Below are 27,943 nucleotides of genomic sequence, written 5' to 3'. Positions count from 1 at the left end.
AGTACAACACAGTGTATACAACACTCAATTGTTAAATAATAACTCAGTACAACACAGTGTATACAACACTCGATCATTGGATAATTACTCAATATAACACAGTGCATACAACACTCGATCGTTACATAATTACTCAGTAAAATACATTGTCAACACAAATCGATCGTTACATAATTACTCAGTACAACACAGTGCATACAACACTCGATCGTTACATAATTACTCAGTAAAAGACAGTGTATACAACACTCGATCGTTACATAATTACTCAGTGCAATACAGTGCATACAACAATCGATCGTTACATAATTACTCTATGCAATACAGTGTATACAACACTCGATCGTTACATAATTACTCAGTGCAATACAGTGTATACAACAATCGATCGATACATAATTACGCAGTGCAATACAGTTTATACAACAATCGATCGTTACATAATTACTCAGTGCAACACAGTGTACACAACACTCAATTGTTAAATAATTACACAGTACAACACAGTGTATACAACACTCAATTGTTAAATAATTACTCAGTACAACACAGTGTATACAACACTCGATCATTGGATAATTACTCAGTATAACACAGTGCATACAACACTCGATCGTTACATAATTACTCAGTACAAGACAGTGTATACAACACTCGATCGTTACGTAAATATTCAGTGCAATACAGTGTATACAACACTCGATCGTTACATAATTACTCAGTACAAGACAGTGTATACAGCAATCGATCGTTACATAATTACTCAGTACAACACAGTGTCAACACAAATCTATCGTTACATAATTACTCAGTACAAGACAGTGTATACAACACTCGATCGTTACATAATTATTCAGTGCAATACAGTGTATACAACAATCAATTGATACATAATTACTCAGTGCAATACAGTGCGTACAACATTCGATCGTTACATAATTACTCAGTGCAATACAGTGCATACAACGATCGATCGTTACATAATTACCCAGTGCAACACAGTGCATACAACAATCGATCGTTACATAATTACTCAGTTCAATACAGTGTATACAACAATCGATCGATACATAATTACTCAGTGCAATACAGTTTATACAACAATCGATCGTTACATAATTACTCAGTGCAACACAGTGTACACAACACTCAATTGTTAAATAATTACACAGTACAACACAGTGTATACAACACTCAATTGTTAAATAATAACTCAGTACAACACAGTGTATACAACACTCGATCATTGGATAATTACTCAATATAACACAGTGCATACAACACTCGATCGTTACATAATTACTCAGTAAAATACATTGTCAACACAAATCGATCGTTACATAATTACTCAGTACAACACAGTGCATACAACACTCGATCGTTACATAATTACTCAGTGCAATACAGTGCATACAGCAATCGATCGTTACATAATTACTCAATGCAATACAGTGGATACAACACTCGATCGTTACATAATTACTCAGTGCAATACAGTGTATACAACAATTGATCGATACATAATTACTCAGTGTAATACAGTGCATACAACAATCGATCGTTACATAATTACTCAGTGCAATACAGTGTATACAACAATCGATCGTTACATAATTACTCAGTGCAATACAGTGCATACAACGATCGATCGTTACATAATTACTCTGTGCAATACAGTGCATACAACAATTGATCGTTACATAATTACTCAGTGCAATACAGTGCATACAACAATCGATCGTTACATAATTACTCAGTGCAATACAGTTTATACAACAATCGATCGTTACATAATTACTCAGTGCAACGCAGTGTCAACACAAATCGATCGTTACATAATTACGCAGTGCAATACAGTGTATACAACAATCGATCATTACATAATTACTCAGTGCAGTACAGTGTCAACAGAAATCGATCGTTACATAATTACGCAGTGCAATACAGTGTATACAACAATCGATCATTACATAATTACTCAGTGCAATACAGTGTATACAACAATCGATCGTTACATAATTACTCAGTGCAATACAGTGTCAACACAAATCGATCGTTACATAATTACGCAGTGCAATACAGTGTATACAACAATCGATCATTACATAATTACTCAGTGCAATACAGTGTCAACACAAATCGATCGTTACATAATTACACAGTGCAATACAGTGTATACAACAATCGATCCTTACATAATTACTCAGTGCAATACAGTGTATACAACAATCGAACATTACATAATTACTCAGTGCAATACAGTGCATACAACAATCGATTGTTACATAATTACTCAGTTCAATACAGTGTATACAACAATCGATCGATACATAATTACTCAGTGCAATACAGTTTATACAACAATCGATCGTTACATAATTACTCAGTGCAACACAGTGTACACAACACTCAATTGTTAAATAATTACACAGTACAACACAGTGTATACAACACTCAATTGTTAAATAATAACTCAGTACAACACAGTGTATACAACATTCGATCATTGGATAATTACTCAATATAACACAGTGCATACAACACTCGATCGTTACATAATTACTCAGTAAAATACATTGTCAACACAAATCGATCGTTACATAATTACTCAGTACAACACAGTGCATACAACACTCGATCGTTACATAATTACTCAGTGCAATACAGTGCATACAACAATCGATCGTTACATAATTACTCAGTACAAGACAGTGTATACAACACTCGATCGTTACATAATTACTCAGTGCAATACAGTGCATACAACAATCGATCGTTACATAATTACTCAGTGCAATACAGTGTATACAACAATCGATCGTTACATAATTACTCAGTGCAATACAGTGTATACAACACTCGATCGTTACATAATTACTCAGTGCAATACAGTGTATACAACAATTGATCGATACATAATTACTCAGTGTAATACAGTGCATACAACAATCGATCGTTACATAATTACTCAGTGCAATACAGTGTATACAACAATCGATCGTTACATAATTACTCAGTGCAACACAGTGTACACAACACTCAATTGTTAAATAATTACACAGTACAACACAGTGTATACAACACTCAATTGTTAAATAATTACTCAGTACAACACAGTGTATACAACACTCGATCATTGGATAATTACTCAGTATAACACAGTGCATACAACACTCGATCGTTACATAATTACTCAGTACAAGACAGTGTATACAACACTCGATCGTTACGTAAATATTCAGTGCAATACAGTGTATACAACACTCGATCGTTACATAATTACTCAGTACAAGACAGTATATACAGCAATCGATCGTTACATAATTACTCAGTACAACACAGTGTCAACACAAATCTATCGTTACATAATTACTAAGTACAAGACAGTGTATACAACACTCGATCGTTACATAATTATTCAGTGCAATACAGTGTATACAACAATCAATTGATACATAATTACTCAGTTCAATACAGTGCATACAACAATCGATCGTTACATAATTGCTCAGTGCAATACAGTTTATACAACAATCGATCGTTACATAATTACTCAGTGCAATACAGTTTATACAACAATCGATCGTTACATAATTACTCAGTGCAACACAGTGTCAACACAAATCGATCGTTACATAATTACGCAGTGCAATACAGTGTATACAACAATCGATCATTACATAATTACTCAGTGCAATACAGTGTCAACACAAATCGATCGTTACATAATTACGCAGTGCAATACAGTGTATACAACAATCGATCATTACATAATTACTCAGTGCAATACAGTGTATACAACAATCGATCGTTACATAATTACTCAGTGCAATACAGTGTCAACACAAATCGATCGTTACATAATTACGCAGTGCAATACAGTGTATACAACAATCGATCATTACATAATTACTCAGTGCAATACAGTGTCAACACAAATCGATCGTTACATAATTACACAGTGCAATACAGTGTATACAACAATCGATCCTTACATAATTACTCAGTGCAATACAGTGTATACAACAATCGAACATTACATAATTACTCAGTGCAATACAGTGCATACAACAATCGATTGTTACATAATTACTCAGTTCAATACAGTGTATACAACAATCGATCGATACATAATTACTCAGTGCAATACAGTTTATACAACAATCGATCGTTACATAATTACTCAGTGCAACACAGTGTACACAACACTCAATTGTTAAATAATTACACAGTACAACACAGTGTATACAACACTCAATTGTTAAATAATAACTCAGTACAACACAGTGTATACAACATTCGATCATTGGATAATTACTCAATATAACACAGTGCATACAACACTCGATCGTTACATAATTACTCAGTACAAGACAGTGTATACAACACTCGATCGTTACGTAAATATTCAGTGCAATACAGTGTATACAACACTCGATCGTTACATAATTACTCAGTACAAGACAGTATATACAGCAATCGATCGTTACATAATTACTCAGTACAACACAGTGTCAACACAAATCTATCGTTACATAATTACTAAGTACAAGACAGTGTATACAACACTCGATCGTTACATAATTATTCAGTGCAATACAGTGTATACAACAATCAATTGATACATAATTACTCAGTGCAATACAGTGCATACAACAATCGATCGTTACATAATTACTCAGTGCAATACAGTGCATACAACGATCGATCGTTACATAATTACCCAGTGCAACACAGTGCATACAACAATCGATCGTTACATAATTACTCAGTTCAATACAGTGTATACAACAATCGATCGATACATAATTACTCAGTGCAATACAGTTTATACAACAATCGATCGTTACATAATTACTCAGTGCAACACAGTGTACACAACACTCAATTGTTAAATAATTACACAGTACAACACAGTGTATACAACACTCAATTGTTAAATAATAACTCAGTACAACACAGTGTATACAACACTCGATCATTGGATAATTACTCAATATAACACAGTGCATACAACACTCGATCGTTACATAATTACTCAGTAAAATACATTGTCAACACAAATCGATCGTTACATAATTACTCAGTACAACACAGTGCATACAACACTCGATCGTTACATAATTACTCAGTGCAATACAGTGCATACAGCAATCGATCGTTACATAATTACTCAATGCAATACAGTGGATACAACACTCGATCGTTACATAATTACTCAGTGCAATACAGTGTATACAACAATTGATCGATACATAATTACTCAGTGTAATACAGTGCATACAACAATCGATCGTTACATAATTACTCAGTGCAATACAGTGTATACAACAATCGATCGTTACATAATTACTCAGTGCAATACAGTGCACACAACGATCGATCGTTACATAATTACTCTGTGCAATACAGTGCATACAACAATTGATCGTTACATAATTACTCAGTGCAATACAGTGCATACAACAATCGATCGTTACATAATTACTCAGTGCAATACAGTTTATACAACAATCGATCGTTACATAATTACTCAGTGCAACGCAGTGTCAACACAAATCGATCGTTACATAATTACGCAGTGCAATACAGTGTATACAACAATCGATCATTACATAATTACTCAGTGCAGTACAGTGTCAACAGAAATCGATCGTTACATAATTACGCAGTGCAATACAGTGTATACAACAATCGATCATTACATAATTACTCAGTGCAATACAGTGTATACAACAATCGATCGTTACATAATTACTCAGTGCAATACAGTGTCAACACAAATCGATCGTTACATAATTACGCAGTGCAATACAGTGTATACAACAATCGATCATTACATAATTACTCAGTGCAATACAGTGTCAACACAAATCGATCGTTACATAATTACACAGTGCAATACAGTGTATACAACAATCGATCCTTACATAATTACTCAGTGCAATACAGTGTATACAACAATCGAACATTACATAATTACTCAGTGCAATACAGTGCATACAACAATCGATTGTTACATAATTACTCAGTTCAATACAGTGTATACAACAATCGATCGATACATAATTACTCAGTGCAATACAGTTTATACAACAATCGATCGTTACATAATTACTCAGTGCAACACAGTGTACACAACACTCAATTGTTAAATAATTACACAGTACAACACAGTGTATACAACACTCAGTTGTTAAATAATAACTCAGTACAACACAGTGTATACAACATTCGATCATTGGATAATTACTCAATATAACACAGTGCATACAACACTCGATCGTTACATAATTACTCAGTAAAATACATTGTCAACACAAATCGATCGTTACATAATTACTCAGTACAACACAGTGCATACAACACTCGATCGTTACATAATTACTCAGTGCAATACAGTGCATGCAACAATCGATCGTTACATAATTACTCAGTACAAGACAGTGTATACAACACTCGATCGTTACATAATTACTCAGTGCAATACAGTGCATACAACAATCGATCGTTACATAATTACTCAGTGCAATACAGTGTATACAACAATCGATCGTTACATAATTACTCAGTGCAATACAGTGTATACAACACTCGATCGTTACATAATTACTCAGTGCAATACAGTGTATACAACAATTGATCGATACATAATTACTCAGTGTAATACAGTGCATACAACAATCGATCGTTACATAATTACTCAGTGCAATACAGTGTATACAACAATCGATCGTTACATAATTACTCAGTGCAACACAGTGTACACAACACTCAATTGTTAAATAATTACACAGTACAACACAGTGTATACAACACTCAATTGTTAAATAATTACTCAGTACAACACAGTGTATACAACACTCGATCATTGGATAATTACTCAGTATAACACAGTGCATACAACACTCGATCGTTACATAATTACTCAGTACAAGACAGTGTATACAACACTCGATCGTTACGTAAATATTCAGTGCAATACAGTGTATACAACACTCGATCGTTACATAATTACTCAGTACAAGACAGTATATACAGCAATCGATCGTTACATAATTACTCAGTACAACACAGTGTCAACACAAATCTATCGTTACATAATTACTAAGTACAAGACAGTGTATACAACACTCGATCGTTACATAATTATTCAGTGCAATACAGTGTATACAACAATCAATTGATACATAATTACTCAGTTCAATACAGTGCATACAACAATCGATCGTTACATAATTGCTCAGTGCAATACAGTTTATACAACAATCGATCGTTACATAATTACTCAGTGCAATACAGTTTATACAACAATCGATCGTTACATAATTACTCAGTGCAACACAGTGTCAACACAAATCGATCGTTACATAATTACGCAGTGCAATACAGTGTATACAACAATCGATCATTACATAATTACTCAGTGCAATACAGTGTCAACACAAATCGATCGTTACATAATTACGCAGTGCAATACAGTGTATACAACAATCGATCATTACATAATTACTCAGTGCAATACAGTGTATACAACAATCGATCGTTACATAATTACTCAGTGCAATACAGTGTCAACACAAATCGATCGTTACATAATTACGCAGTGCAATACAGTGTATACAACAATCGATCATTACATAATTACTCAGTGCAATACAGTGTCAACACAAATCGATCGTTACATAATTACACAGTGCAATACAGTGTATACAACAATCGATCCTTACATAATTACTCAGTGCAATACAGTGTATACAACAATCGAACATTACATAATTACTCAGTGCAATACAGTGCATACAACAATCGATTGTTACATAATTACTCAGTTCAATACAGTGTATACAACAATCGATCGATACATAATTACTCAGTGCAATACAGTTTATACAACAATCGATCGTTACATAATTACTCAGTGCAACACAGTGTACACAACACTCAATTGTTAAATAATTACACAGTACAACACAGTGTATACAACACTCAATTGTTAAATAATAACTCAGTACAACACAGTGTATACAACATTCGATCATTGGATAATTACTCAATATAACACAGTGCATACAACACTCGATCGTTACATAATTACTCAGTACAAGACAGTGTATACAACACTCGATCGTTACGTAAATATTCAGTGCAATACAGTGTATACAACACTCGATCGTTACATAATTACTCAGTACAAGACAGTATATACAGCAATCGATCGTTACATAATTACTCAGTACAACACAGTGTCAACACAAATCTATCGTTACATAATTACTAAGTACAAGACAGTGTATACAACACTCGATCGTTACATAATTATTCAGTGCAATACAGTGTATACAACAATCAATTGATACATAATTACTCAGTGCAATACAGTGCATACAACAATCGATCGTTACATAATTACTCAGTGCAATACAGTGCATACAACGATCGATCGTTACATAATTACCCAGTGCAACACAGTGCATACAACAATCGATCGTTACATAATTACTCAGTTCAATACAGTGTATACAACAATCGATCGATACATAATTACTCAGTGCAATACAGTTTATACAACAATCGATCGTTACATAATTACTCAGTGCAACACAGTGTACACAACACTCAATTGTTAAATAATTACACAGTACAACACAGTGTATACAACACTCAATTGTTAAATAATAACTCAGTACAACACAGTGTATACAACACTCGATCATTGGATAATTACTCAATATAACACAGTGCATACAACACTCGATCGTTACATAATTACTCAGTAAAATACATTGTCAACACAAATCGATCGTTACATAATTACTCAGTACAACACAGTGCATACAACACTCGATCGTTACATAATTACTCAGTAAAAGACAGTGTATACAACACTCGATCGTTACATAATTACTCAGTGCAATACAGTGCATACAACAATCGATCGTTACATAATTACTCAATGCAATACAGTGTATACAACACTCGATCGTTACATAATTACTCAGTGCAATACAGTGTATACAACAATCGATCGTTACATAATTACTCAGTGCAATACAGTGCATACAACGATCGATCGTTACATAATTACTCTGTGCAATACAGTGCATACAACAATTGATCGTTACATAATTACCCAGTGCAACACAGTGCATACAACAATCGATCGTTACATAATTACTCAGTTCAATACAGTGTATACAACAATCGATCGATACATAATTACTCAGTGCAATACAGTTTATACAACAATCGATCGTTACATAATTACTCAGTGCAACACAGTGTACACAACACTCAATTGTTAAATAATTACACAGTACAACACAGTGTATACAACACTCAATTGTTAAATAATAACTCAGTACAACACAGTGTATACAACACTCGATCATTGGATAATTACTCAATATAACACAGTGCATACAACACTCGATCGTTACATAATTACTCAGTAAAATACATTGTCAACACAAATCGATCGTTACATAATTACTCAGTACAACACAGTGCATACAACACTCGATCGTTACATAATTACTCAGTGCAATACAGTGCATACAACAATCGATCGTTACATAATTACTCAGTAAAAGACAGTGTATACAACACTCGATCGTTACATAATTACTCAGTGCAATACAGTGCATACAACAATCGATCGTTACATAATTACTCAATGCAATACAGTGTATACAACACTCGATCGTTACATAATTACTCAGTGCAATACAGTGTATACAACAATTGATCGTTACATAATTACTCAGTGCAATACAGTGCATACAACGATCGATCGTTACATAATTACTCTGTGCAATACAGTGCATACAACAATTGATCGTTACATAATTACTCAGTGCAATACAGTGCATACAACAATCGATCGTTACATAATTACTCAGTGCAATACAGTGCATACAATAATCGATCGTTACATAATTCCGCAGTGCAATACAGTGTATACAACAATCGATCGTTACATAATTACTCAGTGCAATACAGTGTATACAACAATCGATCGTTACATAATTACTCAGTTCAATACAGTGCATACAACAATCGATCGTTACATAATTACTCAGTGCAATACAGTTTATACAACAATCGATCGTTACATATTTACGCAGTGCAATACAGTGTATACAACAATCGATCATTACATAATTACTCAGTGCAATACAGTGTCAACACAAATCGATCGTTACATAATTACGCAGTGCAATACAGTGTATACAACAATCGATCATTACATAATTACTCAGTGCAATACAGTGTATACAACAATCGATCGTTACATAATTACTCAGTGCAATACAGTGTCAACACAAATCGATCGTTACATAATTACGCAGTGCAATACAGTGTATACAACAATCGATCATTACATAATTACTCAGTGCAATACAGTGTCAACACAAATCGATCGTTACATAATTACGCAGTGCAATACAGTGTATACAACAATCGATCGTTACATAATTACTCAGTGCAATACAGTGTATACAACAATCGAACATTACATAATTACTCAGTGCAATACAGTGCATACAACAATCGATTGTTACATAATTACTCAGTTCAATACAGTGTATACAACAATCGATCGATACATAATTACTCAGTGCAATACAGTTTATACAACAATCGATCGTTACATAATTACTCAGTGCAACACAGTGTACACAACACTCAATTGTTAAATAATTACACAGTACAACACAGTGTATACAACACTCAATTGTTAAATAATAACTCAGTACAACACAGTGTATACAACATTCGATCATTGGATAATTACTCAATATAACACAGTGCATACAACACTCGATCGTTACATAATTACTCAGTAAAATACATTGTCAACACAAATCGATCGTTACATAATTACTCAGTACAACACAGTGCATACAACACTCGATCGTTACATAATTACTCAGTGCAATACAGTGCATACAACAATCGATCGTTACATAATTACTCAGTGCAATACAGTGTATACAACAATTGATCGATACATAATTACTCAGTGTAATACAGTGCATACAACAATCGATCGTTACATAATTACTCAGTGCAATACAGTGTATACAACAATCGATCGTTACATAATTACTCAGTGCAATACAGTGCATACAACGATCGATCGTTACATAATTACTCTGTGCAATACAGTGTATACAACAATCGATCGTTACATAATTACTCAGTGCAATACAGTGTATACAACAATCGATCGTTACATAATTACTCAGTTCAATACAGTGCATACAACAATCGATCGTTACATAATTACTCAGTGCAACACAGTGCATACAACAATCGATCGCTACATAATTACTCAGTGCAATACAGTTTATACAACAATCGATCGTTACATAATTACTCAGTGCAACACAGTGTACACAACACTCAATTGTTAAATAATTACACAGTACAACACAGTGTATACAACACTCAATTGTTAAATAATAACTCAGTACAACACAGTGTATACAACACTCGATCATTGGATAATTACTCAATATAACACAGTGCATACAACACTCGATCGTTACATAATTACTTAGTAAAATACATTGTCAACACAAATCGATCGTTACATAATTACTCAGTACAACACAGTGCATACAACACTCGATCGTTACATAATTACTCAGTAAAAGACAGTGTATACAACACTCGATCGTTACATAATTACTCAGTGCAATACAGTGCATACAACAATCGATCGTTACATAATTACTCAATGCAATACAGTGTATACAACACTCGATCGTTACATAATTACTCAGTGCAATACAGTGTATACAACAATTCTTCGATACATAATTACTCAGTGTAATACAGTGCATACAACAATCGATCGTTACATAATTACTCAGTGCAATACAGTGTATACAACAATCGATCGTTACATAATTACTCAGTGCAATACAGTGCATACAACGATCGATCGTTACATAATTACTCTGTGCAATACAGTGCATACAACAATTGATCGTTACATAATTACTCAGTGCAATACAGTGCATACAACAATCGATCGTTACATAATTACTCAGTGCAATACAGTGCATACAATAATCGATCGTTACATAATTCCGCAGTGCAATACAGTGTATACAACAATCGATCGTTACATAATTACTCAGTGCAATACAGTGTATACAACAATCGATCGTTACATAATTACTCAGTTCAATACAGTGCATACAACAATCGATCGTTACATAATTACTCAGTGCAATACAGTTTATACAACAATCGATCGTTACATAATTACTCAGTGCAATACAGTTTATACAACCATCGATCGTTACATAATTACTCAGTGCAACACAGTGTCAACACAAATCCATCGTTACATAATTACGCAGTGCAATACAGTGTATACAACAATCGATCATTACATAATTACCCAGTGCAATACAGTGTCAACACAAATCGATCGTTACATAATTACGCAGTGCAATACAGTGTATACAACAATCGATCATTACATAATTACTCAGTGCAATACAGTGTATACAACAATCGATCGTTACATAATTACTCAGTGCAATACAGTGTCAACACAAATCGATCGTTACATAATTACGCAGTGCAATACAGTGTATACAACAATCGATCATTACATAATTACTCAGTGCAATACAGTGTCAACACAAATCGATCGTTACATAATTACGCAGTGCAATACAGTGTATACAACAATCGATCGTTACATAATTACTCAGTGCAATACAGTGTCAACACAAATCGATCGTTACATAATTACGCAGTGCAATACAGTGTATACAACAATCGAACATTACATAATTACTCAGTGCAATACAGTGCATACAACAATCGATTGTTACATAATTACTCAGTTCAATACAGTGTATACAACACTCAATTGTTAAATAATTACACAGTACAACACAGTGTATACAACACTCAATTGTTAAATAATAACTCAGTACAACACAGTGTATACAACACTCGATCATTGGATAATTACTCAATATAACACAGTGCATACAATACTCGATCGTTACATAATTACTCAGTAAAATACATTGTCAACACAAATCGATAGTTACATAATTACTCAGTACAACACAGTGCATACAACACTCGATCGTTACATAATTACTCAGTGCAATACAGTGCATACAACAATCGATCGTTACATAATTACTCAGTACAAGACAGTGTATACAACACTCGATCGTTACATAATTACTCAGTGCAATACAGTGCATACAACAATCGATCGTTACATAATTACTCAGTGCAATACAGTGTATACAACAATCGATCGTTACATAATTACTCAGTGCAATACAGTGTATACAACACTCGATCGTTACATAATTACTCAGTGCAATACAGTGTATACAACAATTGATCGATACATAATTACTCAGTGTAATACAGTGCATACAACAATCGATCGTTACATAATTACTCAGTGTAATACAGTGTATACAACAATCGATCGTTACATAATTACTCAGTGCAATACAGTGCATACAACGACCGATCGTTACATAATTACGCAGTGCAATACAGTTTATACAACAATCGATCGTTACATAATTACTCAGTGCAACACAGTGTACACAACACTCAATTGTTAAATAATTACATTACAACACAGTGTATACAACACTCAATTGTTAAATAATTACTCAGTACAACACAGTGTATACAACACTCGATCATTGGATAATTACTCAGTATAACACAGTGCATACAACACTCGATCGTTACATAATTACTCAGTACAAGACAGTGTATACAACACTCGATCGTTACGTAAATATTCAGTGCAATACAGTGTATACAACACTCGATCGTTACATAATTACTCAGTACAAGACAGTGTATACAACACTCGATCGTTACATAATTATTCAGTTCAATACAGTGTATACAACAATCGATCGATACATAATTACTCAGTACAAGACAGTATATACAGCAATCGATCGTTACATAATTACTCAGTACAACACAGTGTCAACACAAATCTATCGTTACATAATTACTAAGTACAAGACAGTGTATACAACACTCGATCGTTACATAATTATTCAGTGCAATACAGTGTATACAACAATCAATTGATACATAATTACTCAGTGCAATACAGTGCATACAACAATCGATCGTTACATAATTACTCAGTGCAATACAGTGCATACAACGATCGATCGTTACATAATTACCCAGTGCAACACAGTGCATACAACAATCGATCGTTACATAATTACTCAGTTCAATACAGTGTATACAACAATCGATCGATACATAATTACTCAGTGCAATACAGTTTATACAACAATCGATCGTTACATAATTACTCAGTGCAACACAGTGTACACAACACTCAATTGTTAAATAATTACACAGTACAACACAGTGTATACAACACTCAATTGTTAAATAATAACTCAGTACAACACAGTGTATACAACACTCGATCATTGGATAATTACTCAATATAACACAGTGCATACAACACTCGATCGTTACATAATTACTCAGTAAAATACATTGTCAACACAAATCGATCGTTACATAATTACTCAGTACAACACAGTGCATACAACACTCGATCGTTACATAATTACTCAGTAAAAGACAGTGTATACAACACTCGATCGTTACATAATTACTCAGTGCAATACAGTGCATACAACAATCGATCGTTACATAATTACTCAATGCAATACAGTGTATACAACACTCGATCGTTACATAATTACTCAGTGCAATACAGTGTATACAACAATCGATCGTTACATAATTACTCAGTGCAATACAGTGCATACAACGATCGATCGTTACATAATTACTCTGTGCAATACAGTGCATACAACAATTGATCGTTACATAATTACCCAGTGCAACACAGTGCATACAACAATCGATCGTTACATAATTACTCAGTTCAATACAGTGTATACAACAATCGATCGATACATAATTACTCAGTGCAATACAGTTTATACAACAATCGATCGTTACATAATTACTCAGTGCAACACAGTGTACACAACACTCAATTGTTAAATAATTACACAGTACAACACAGTGTATACAACACTCAATTGTTAAATAATAACTCAGTACAACACAGTGTATACAACACTCGATCATTGGATAATTACTCAATATAACACAGTGCATACAACACTCGATCGTTACATAATTACTCAGTAAAATACATTGTCAACACAAATCGATCGTTACATAATTACTCAGTACAACACAGTGCATACAACACTCGATCGTTACATAATTACTCAGTGCAATACAGTGCATACAACAATCGATCGTTACATAATTACTCAGTAAAAGACAGTGTATACAACACTCGATCGTTACATAATTACTCAGTGCAATACAGTGCATACAACAATCGATCGTTACATAATTACTCAATGCAATACAGTGTATACAACACTCGATCGTTACATAATTACTCAGTGCAATACAGTGTATACAACAATTGATCGTTACATAATTACTCAGTGCAATACAGTGCATACAACGATCGATCGTTACATAATTACTCTGTGCAATACAGTGCATACAACAATTGATCGTTACATAATTACTCAGTGCAATACAGTGCATACAACAATCGATCGTTACATAATTACTCAGTGCAATACAGTGCATACAATAATCGATCGTTACATAATTCCGCAGTGCAATACAGTGTATACAACAATCGATCGTTACATAATTACTCAGTGCAATACAGTGTATACAACAATCGATCGTTACATAATTACTCAGTTCAATACAGTGCATACAACAATCGATCGTTACATAATTACTCAGTGCAATACAGTTTATACAACAATCGATCGTTACATATTTACGCAGTGCAATACAGTGTATACAACAATCGATCATTACATAATTACTCAGTGCAATACAGTGTCAACACAAATCGATCGTTACATAATTACGCAGTGCAATACAGTGTATACAACAATCGATCATTACATAATTACTCAGTGCAATACAGTGTATACAACAATCGATCGTTACATAATTACTCAGTGCAATACAGTGTCAACACAAATCGATCGTTACATAATTACGCAGTGCAATACAGTGTATACAACAATCGATCATTACATAATTACTCAGTGCAATACAGTGTCAACACAAATCGATCGTTACATAATTACGCAGTGCAATACAGTGTATACAACAATCGATCGTTACATAATTACTCAGTGCAATACAGTGTATACAACAATCGAACATTACATAATTACTCAGTGCAATACAGTGCATACAACAATCGATTGTTACATAATTACTCAGTTCAATACAGTGTATACAACAATCGATCGATACATAATTACTCAGTGCAATACAGTTTATACAACAATCGATCGTTACATAATTACTCAGTGCAACACAGTGTACACAACACTCAATTGTTAAATAATTACACAGTACAACACAGTGTATACAACACTCAATTGTTAAATAATAACTCAGTACAACACAGTGTATACAACATTCGATCATTGGATAATTACTCAATATAACACAGTGCATACAACACTCGATCGTTACATAATTACTCAGTAAAATACATTGTCAACACAAATCGATCGTTACATAATTACTCAGTACAACACAGTGCATACAACACTCGATCGTTACATAATTACTCAGTGCAATACAGTGCATACAACAATCGATCGTTACATAATTACTCAGTGCAATACAGTGTATACAACAATTGATCGATACATAATTACTCAGTGTAATACAGTGCATACAACAATCGATCGTTACATAATTACTCAGTGCAATACAGTGTATACAACAATCGATCGTTACATAATTACTCAGTGCAATACAGTGCATACAACGATCGATCGTTACATAATTACTCTGTGCAATACAGTGTATACAACAATCGATCGTTACATAATTACTCAGTGCAATACAGTGTATACAACAATCGATCGTTACATAATTACTCAGTTCAATACAGTGCATACAACAATCGATCGTTACATAATTACTCAGTGCAACACAGTGCATACAACAATCGATCGCTACATAATTACTCAGTGCAATACAGTTTATACAACAATCGATCGTTACATAATTACTCAGTGCAACACAGTGTACACAACACTCAATTGTTAAATAATTACACAGTACAACACAGTGTATACAACACTCAATTGTTAAATAATAACTCAGTACAACACAGTGTATACAACACTCGATCATTGGATAATTACTCAATATAACACAGTGCATACAACACTCGATCGTTACATAATTACTTAGTAAAATACATTGTCAACACAAATCGATCGTTACATAATTACTCAGTACAACACAGTGCATACAACACTCGATCGTTACATAATTACTCAGTAAAAGACAGTGTATACAACACTCGATCGTTACATAATTACTCAGTGCAATACAGTGCATACAACAATCGATCGTTACATAATTACTCAATGCAATACAGTGTATACAACACTCGATCGTTACATAATTACTCAGTGCAATACAGTGTATACAACAATTCTTCGATACATAATTACTCAGTGTAATACAGTGCATACAACAATCGATCGTTACATAATTACTCAGTGCAATACAGTGTATACAACAATCGATCGTTACATAATTACTCAGTGCAATACAGTGCATACAACGATCGATCGTTACATAATTACTCTGTGCAATACAGTGCATACAACAATTGATCGTTACATAATTACTCAGTGCAATACAGTGCATACAACAATCGATCGTTACATAATTACTCAGTGCAATACAGTGCATACAATAATCGATCGTTACATAATTCCGCAGTGCAATACAGTGTATACAACAATCGATCGTTACATAATTACTCAGTGCAATACAGTGTATACAACAATCGATCGTTACATAATTACTCAGTTCAATACAGTGCATACAACAATCGATCGTTACATAATTACTCAGTGCAATACAGTTTATACAACAATCGATCGTTACATAATTACTCAGTGCAATACAGTTTATACAACCATCGATCGTTACATAATTACTCAGTGCAACACAGTGTCAACACAAATCCATCGTTACATAATTACGCAGTGCAATACAGTGTATACAACAATCGATCATTACATAATTACCCAGTGCAATACAGTGTCAACACAAATCGATCGTTACATAATTACGCAGTGCAATACAGTGTATACAACAATCGATCATTACATAATTACTCAGTGCAATACAGTGTATACAACAATCGATCGTTACATAATTACTCAGTGCAATACAGTGTCAACACAAATCGATCGTTACATAATTACGCAGTGCAATACAGTGTATACAACAATCGATCATTACATAATTACTCAGTGCAATACAGTGTCAACACAAATCGATCGTTACATAATTACGCAGTGCAATACAGTGTATACAACAATCGATCGTTACATAATTACTCAGTGCAATACAGTGTCAACACAAATCGATCGTTACATAATTACGCAGTGCAATACAGTGTATACAACAATCGAACATTACATAATTACTCAGTGCAATACAGTGCATACAACAATCGATTGTTACATAATTACTCAGTTCAATACAGTGTATACAACACTCAATTGTTAAATAATTACACAGTACAACACAGTGTATACAACACTCAATTGTTAAATAATAACTCAGTACAACACAGTGTATACAACACTCGATCATTGGATAATTACTCAATATAACACAGTGCATACAATACTCGATCGTTACATAATTACTCAGTAAAATACATTGTCAACACAAATCGATAGTTACATAATTACTCAGTACAACACAGTGCATACAACACTCGATCGTTACATAATTACTCAGTGCAATACAGTGCATACAACAATCGATCGTTACATAATTACTCAGTACAAGACAGTGTATACAACACTCGATCGTTACATAATTACTCAGTGCAATACAGTGCATACAACAATCGATCGTTACATAATTACTCAGTGCAATACAGTGTATACAACAATCGATCGTTACATAATTACTCAGTGCAATACAGTGTATACAACACTCGATCGTTACATAATTACTCAGTGCAATACAGTGTATACAACAATTGATCGATACATAATTACTCAGTGTAATACAGTGCATACAACAATCGATCGTTACATAATTACTCAGTGTAATACAGTGTATACAACAATCGATCGTTACATAATTACTCAGTGCAATACAGTGCATACAACGACCGATCGTTACATAATTACGCAGTGCAATACAGTTTATACAACAATCGATCGTTACATAATTACTCAGTGCAACACAGTGTACACAACACTCAATTGTTAAATAATTACATTACAACACAGTGTATACAACACTCAATTGTTAAATAATTACTCAGTACAACACAGTGTATACAACACTCGATCATTGGATAATTACTCAGTATAACACAGTGCATACAACACTCGATCGTTACATAATTACTCAGTACAAGACAGTGTATACAACACTCGATCGTTACGTAAATATTCAGTGCAATACAGTGTATACAACACTCGATCGTTACATAATTACTCAGTACAAGACAGTGTATACAACACTCGATCGTTACATAATTATTCAGTTCAATACAGTGTATACAACAATCGATCGATACATAATTACTCAGTGCAATACAGTTTATACAACAATCGATCGTTACATAATTACTCAGTGCAACACAGTGTACACAACACTCAATTGTTAAATAATTACACAGTACAACACAGTGTATACAACACTCAATTGTTAAATAATAACTCAGTACAACACAGTGTATACAACACTCGATCATTGGATAATTACTCAATATAACACAGTGCATACAACACTCGATCGTTACATAATTACTCAGTAAAATACATTGTCAACACAAATCGATCGTTACATAATTACTCAGTACAACACAGTGCATACAACACTCGATCGTTACATAATTACTCAGTGCAATACAGTGCATACAAAAATCGATCGTTACATAATTACTCAGTACAAGACAGTGTATACAACACTCGATCGTTACATAATTACTCAGTGCAATACAGTGCATACAACAATCGATCGTTACATAATTACTCAGTGCAATACAGTGTATACAACAATCGATCGTTACATAATTACTCAGTGCAATACAGTGTATACAACACTCGATCTTTACATAATTACTCAGTGCAATACAGTGTATACAACAATTGATCGATACATAATTACTCAGTGTAATACAGTGCATACAACAATCGATCGTTACATAATTACTCAGTGCAATACAGTGTATACAACAATCGATCGTTACATAATTACTCAGTGCAATACAGTGCATACAACGATCGATCGTTACATAATTACTCTGTGCAATACAGTGCATACAACAATCGATCGTTACATAATTACTCAGTGCAATACAGTGCATACAACAATCGATCGTTACATAATTACTCAGTGCTATACAGTGCATACAATAATCGATCGTTACATAATTACGCAGTGCAATACAGTGTATACAACAATCGATCATTACATAATTACGGAGTGCAATACAGTTTATACAACAATCGATCGTTACATAATTACTCAGTGCAACACAGTGTACACAACACTCAATTGTTAAATAATTACACAGTACAACACAGTGTATACAACACTCAATTGTTAAATAATTACTCAGTACAACACAGTGTATACAACACTCGATCATTGGATAATTACTCAGTATAACACAGTGCATACAACATTCGATCGTTACATAATTACTCAGTACAAGACAGTGTATACAACACTCGATCGTTACGTAAATATTCAGTGCAATACAGTGTATACAACACTCGATCGTTACATAATTACTCAGTACAAGACAGTGTATACAGCAATCGATCGTTACATAATTACTCAGTACATCACAGTGTCAACACAAATCTATCGTTACATAATTACTCAGTACAAGACAGTGTATACAACACTCGATCGTTACATAATTATTCAGTGCAATACAGTGTATACAACAATCAATTGATACATAATTACTCAGTGCAATACAGTGCATACAACAATCGATCGTTACATAATTACTCAGTGCAATACAGTGCATACAACGATCGATCGTTACATAATTACCCAGTGCAACACAGTGCATACAACAATCGATCGTTACATAATTACTCAGTTCAATACAGTGTATACAACAATCGATCGATACATAATTACTCAGTGCAATACAGTTTATACAACAATCGATCGTTACATAATTACTCAGTGCAACACAGTGTACACAACACTCAATTGTTAAATAATTACACAGTACAACACAGTGTATACAACACTCAATTGTTAAATAATAACTCAGTACAACACAGTGTATACAACACTCGATCATTGGATAATTACTCAATATAACACAGTGCATACAACACTCGATCGTTACATAATTACTCAGTAAAATACATTGTCAACACAAATCGATCGTTACATAATTGCTCAGTACAACACAGTGCATACAACACTCGATCGTTACATAATTACTCAGTGCAATACAGTGCATACAACAATCGGTCGTTACATAATTACTCAGTACAAGACAGTGTATACAACACTCGATCGTTACATAATTACTCAGTGCAATACAGTGCATACAACAATCGATCGTTACATAATTACTCAATGCAATACAGTGTATACAACACTCGATCGTTACATAATTACTCAGTGCAATACAGTGTATACAACAATTGATCGATACATAATTACTCAGTGTAATACAGTGCATACAACAATCGATCGTTACATAATTACTCAGTGCAATACATTGTATACAACAATCGATCGTTACATAATTACTCAGTGCAATACAGTGCATACAACGATCGATCGTTACATAATTACTCTGTGCAATACAGTGCATACAACAATTGATCGTTACATAATTACTCAGTGCAATACAGTGCATACAACAATCGATCGTTACATAATTACTCAGTGCAATACAGTGCATACAATAATCGATCGTTACATAATTCCGCAGTGCAATACAGTGTATACAACAATCGATCGTTACATAATTACTCAGTGCAATACAGTGTATACAACAATCGATCATTACATAATTACTCAGTTCAATACAGTGCATACAACACTCGATCGTTACATAATTACTCAGTACAAGACAGTGTATACAACACTCGATCGTTACGTAATTATTCAGTGCAATACAGTGTATACAACACTCGATCGTTACATAATTACTCAGTACAAGACAGTGTAAACAACAATCGATCGTTACATAATTACTCAGTACAACACAGTGTCAACACAAATCTATCGTTACATAATTACTCAGTACAAGACAGTGTATACAACACTCGATCGTTACATAATTATTCAGTGCAATACAGTGTATACAACAATCAATTGATACATGATTACTCAGTGCAATACAGTGCATACAACAATCGATCGTTACATAATCACCCAGTGCAACACAGTGCATACAACAATCGATCGTTACATAATTACTCAGTGCAACACAGTGCGTACAACAATCGATCGTTACATACTTACTCAGTGCAACACAGTGCATACAACAATCGATCGTTATATAATTACTCAGTGCAATACAGTGCCTACAACAATCGATCGTTACATAATTACTCAGTGCAATACAGTGCATACAACAATCGATCGTTACATAATTACTCAGTACAAGACAGTGTATACAACGCTCGATCGTTACATAATTACTCAGTGCAATACAGTGCATGCAACAATCGATCGTTACATAATTACTCAGTGCAACACAGTGCATACAACAATTGATCGATACATAATTACTCAGTGTAATACAGTGCATACAACAATCGATCGTTACATAATTACTCAGTGCAATACAGTGTATACAACAATCGATCGTTACATAATTACTCAGTGCAATACAGTGCATACAACGATCGATCGTTACATAATTACTCTGTGCAATACAGTGCATACAACAATTGATCGTTACATAATTACTCAGTGCAATACAGTGCATACAACAATCGATCGTTACATAATTACTCAGTGCAATACAGTGCATACAATAATCGATCGTTACATAATTCCGCAGTGCAATACAGTGTATACAACAATCGATCGTTACATAATTACTCAGTGCAATACAGTGTACACAACAATCGATCATTACATAATTACTCAGTTCAATACAGTGCATACAACAATCGATCGTTACATAATTACTCAGTGCAATACAGTTTATACAACAATCGATCGTTACATAATTACTCAGTGCAATACAGTTTATACAACAATCGATCGTTACATAATTACTCAGTGCAACACAGTGTACACAACACTCAATTGTTAAATAATTACACAGTACAACACAGTGTATACAACACTCAATTGTTAAATAATTACTCAGTACAACACAGTGTATACAACACTCGATCATTGGATAATTACTCAGTATAACACAGTGCATACAACACTTGATCGTTACATAATTACTCAGTACAAGACAGTGTATACAACACTCGATCGTTACGTAATTATTCAGTGCAATACAGTGTATACAACATTCGACCGTTACATAATTACTCAGTACAAGACAGTGTAAACAACAATCGATCGTTACATAATTACTCAGTACAACACAGTGTCAACACAAATCTATCGTTACATAATTACTCAGTACAAGGCAGTGTATACAACACTCGATCGTTACATAATTATTCAGTGCAATACAGTGTATACAACAATCAATTGATACATAATTACTCAGTGCAATACAGTGCATACAACAATCGATCGTTACATAATTACTCAGTGCAATACAGTGCATACAACGATCGATCGTTACATAATTACCCAGTGCAACACAGTGCATACAACAATCGATCGTTACATAATTACTCAGTTCAATACAGTGTATACAACAATCGATCGATACATAATTACTCAGTGCAATACAGTTTATACAACAATCGATCGTTACATAATTACTCAGTGCAACACAGTGTACACAACACTCAATTGTTAAATAATTACACAGTACAACACAGTGTATACAACACTCAATTGTTAAATAATAACTCAGTACAACACAGTGTATACAACACTCGATCATTGGATAATTACTCAATATAACACAGTGCATACAACACTCGATCGTTACATAATTACTCAGTAAAATACATTGTCAACACAAATCGATCGTTACATAATTACTCAGTACAACACAGTGCATACAACACTCGATCGTTACATAATTACTCAGTGCAATACAGTGCATACAACAATCGGTCGTTACATAATTACTCAGTACAAGACAGTGTATACAACACTCGATCGTTACATAATTACTCAGTGCAATACAGTGCATACAACAATCGATCGTTACATAATTACTCAATGCAATACAGTGTATACAACACTCGATCGTTACATAATTACTCAGTGCAATACAGTGTATACAACAATTGATCGATACATAATTACTCAGTGTAATACAGTGCATACAACAATCGATCGTTACATAATTACTCAGTGCAATACATTGTATACAACAATCGATCGTTACATAATTACTCAGTGCAATACAGTGCATACAACGATCGATCGTTACATAATTACTCTGTGCAATACAGTGCATACAACAATTGATCGTTACATAATTACTCAGTGCAATACAGTGCATACAACAATCGATCGTTACATAATTACTCAGTGCAATACAGTGCATACAATAATCGATCGTTACATAATTCCGCAGTGCAATACAGTGTATACAACAATCGATCGTTACATAATTACTCAGTGCAATACAGTGTATACAACAATCGATCATTACATAATTACTCAGTTCAATACAGTGCATACAACACTCGATCGTTACATAATTACTCAGTACAAGACAGTGTATACAACACTCGATCGTTACGTAATTATTCAGTGAAATACAGTGTATACAACACTCGATCGTTACATAATTACTCAGTACAAGACAGTGTAAACAACAATCGATCGTTACATAATTACTCAGTACAACACAGTGTCAACACAAATCTATCGTTACATAATTACTCAGTACAAGACAGTGTATACAACACTCGATCGTTACATAATTATTCAGTGCAATACAGTGTATACAACAATCAATTGATACATGATTACTCAGTGCAATACAGTGCATACAACAATCGATCGTTACATAATCACCCAGTGCAACACAGTGCATACAACAATCGATCGTTACATAATTACTCAGTGCAACACAGTGCGTACAACAATCGATCGTTACATACTTACTCAGTGCAACACAGTGCATACAACAATCGATCGTTATATAATTACTCAGTGCAATACAGTGCCTACAACAATCGATCGTTACATAATTACTCAGTGCAATACAGTGCATACAACAATCGATCGTTACATAATTACTCAGTACAAGACAGTGTATACAACGCTCGATCGTTACATAATTACTCAGTGCAACACAGTGTACACAACACTCAATTGTTAAATAATTACACAGTACAACACAGTGTATACAACACTCAATTGTTAAATAATAACTCAGTACAACACAGTGTATACAACACTCGATCATTGGATAATTACTCAATATAACACAGTGCATACAACACTCGATCGTTACATAATTACTCAGTAAAATACATTGTCAACACAAATCGATCGTTACATAATTACTCAGTACAACACAGTGCATACAACACTCGATCGTTACATAATTACTCAGTGCAATACAGTGCATACAACAATCGATCGTTACATAATTACTCAGTAAAAGACAGTGTATACAACACTCGATCGTTACATAATTACTCAGTGCAATACAGTGCATACAACAATCGATCGTTACATAATTACTCAATGCAATACAGTGTATACAACACTCGATCGTTACATAATTACTCAGTGCAATACAGTGTATACAACAATTGATCGTTACATAATTACTCAGTGCAATACAGTGCATACAACGATCGATCGTTACATAATTACTCTGTGCAATACAGTGCATACAACAATTGATCGTTACATAATTACTCAGTGCAATACAGTGCATACAACAATCGATCGTTACATAATTACTCAGTGCAATACAGTGCATACAATAATCGATCGTTACATAATTCCGCAGTGCAATACAGTGTATACAACAATCGATCGTTACATAATTACTCAGTGCAATACAGTGTATACAACAATCGATCGTTACATAATTACTCAGTTCAATACAGTGCATACAACAATCGATCGTTACATAATTACTCAGTGCAATACAGTTTATACAACAATCGATCGTTACATATTTACGCAGTGCAATACAGTGTATACAACAATCGATCATTACATAATTACTCAGTGCAATACAGTGTCAACACAAATCGATCGTTACATAATTACGCAGTGCAATACAGTGTATACAACAATCGATCATTACATAATTACTCAGTGCAATACAGTGTATACAACAATCGATCGTTACATAATTACTCAGTGCAATACAGTGTCAACACAAATCGATCGTTACATAATTACGCAGTGCAATACAGTGTATACAACAATCGATCATTACATAATTACTCAGTGCAATACAGTGTCAACACAAATCGATCGTTACATAAATACGCAGTGCAATACAGTGTATACAACAATCGATCGTTACATAATTACTCAGTGCAATACAGTGTATACAACAATCGAACATTACATAATTACTCAGTGCAATACAGTGCATACAACAATCGATTGTTACATAATTACTCAGTTCAATACAGTGTATACAACAATCGATCGATACATAATTACTCAGTGCAATACAGTTTATACAACAATCGATCGTTACATAATTACTCAGTGCAACACAGTGTACACAACACTCAATTGTTAAATAATTACACAGTACAACACAGTGTATACAACACTCAATTGTTAAATAATAACTCAGTACAACACAGTGTATACAACATTCGATCATTGGATAATTACTCAATATAACACAGTGCATACAACACTCGATCGTTACATAATTACTCAGTAAAATACATTGTCAACACAAATCGATCGTTACATAATTACTCAGTACAACACAGTGCATACAACACTCGATCGTTACATAATTACTCAGTGCAATACAGTGCATACAACAATCGATCGTTACATAATTACTCAGTGCAATACAGTGTATACAACAATTGATCGATACATAATTACTCAGTGTAATACAGTGCATACAACAATCGATCGTTACATAATTACTCAGTGCAATACAGTGTATACAACAATCGATCGTTACATAATTACTCAGTGCAATACAGTGCATACAACGATCGATCGTTACATAATTACTCTGTGCAATACAGTGTATACAACAATCGATCGTTACATAATTACTCAGTGCAATACAGTGTATACAACAATCGATCGTTACATAATTACTCAGTTCAATACAGTGCATACAACAATCGATCGTTACATAATTACTCAGTGCAACACAGTGCATACAACAATCGATCGCTACATAATTACTCAGTGCAATACAGTTTATACAACAATCGATCGTTACATAATTACTCAGTGCAACACAGTGTACACAACACTCAATTGTTAAATAATTACACAGTACAACACAGTGTATACAACACTCAATTGTTAAATAATAACTCAGTACAACACAGTGTATACAACACTCGATCATTGGATAATTACTCAATATAACACAGTGCATACAACACTCGATCGTTACATAATTACTTAGTAAAATACATTGTCAACACAAATCGATCGTTACATAATTACTCAGTACAACACAGTGCATACAACACTCGATCGTTACATAATTACTCAG

This window comes from Saccoglossus kowalevskii, chromosome 3, assembly GCF_978046115.1.
Source record: "Saccoglossus kowalevskii chromosome 3, keSacKowa6.1, whole genome shotgun sequence".
NCBI lineage: Eukaryota > Metazoa > Hemichordata > Enteropneusta > Harrimaniidae > Saccoglossus > Saccoglossus kowalevskii.
This window is presented reverse-complemented; position numbering follows the sequence as displayed.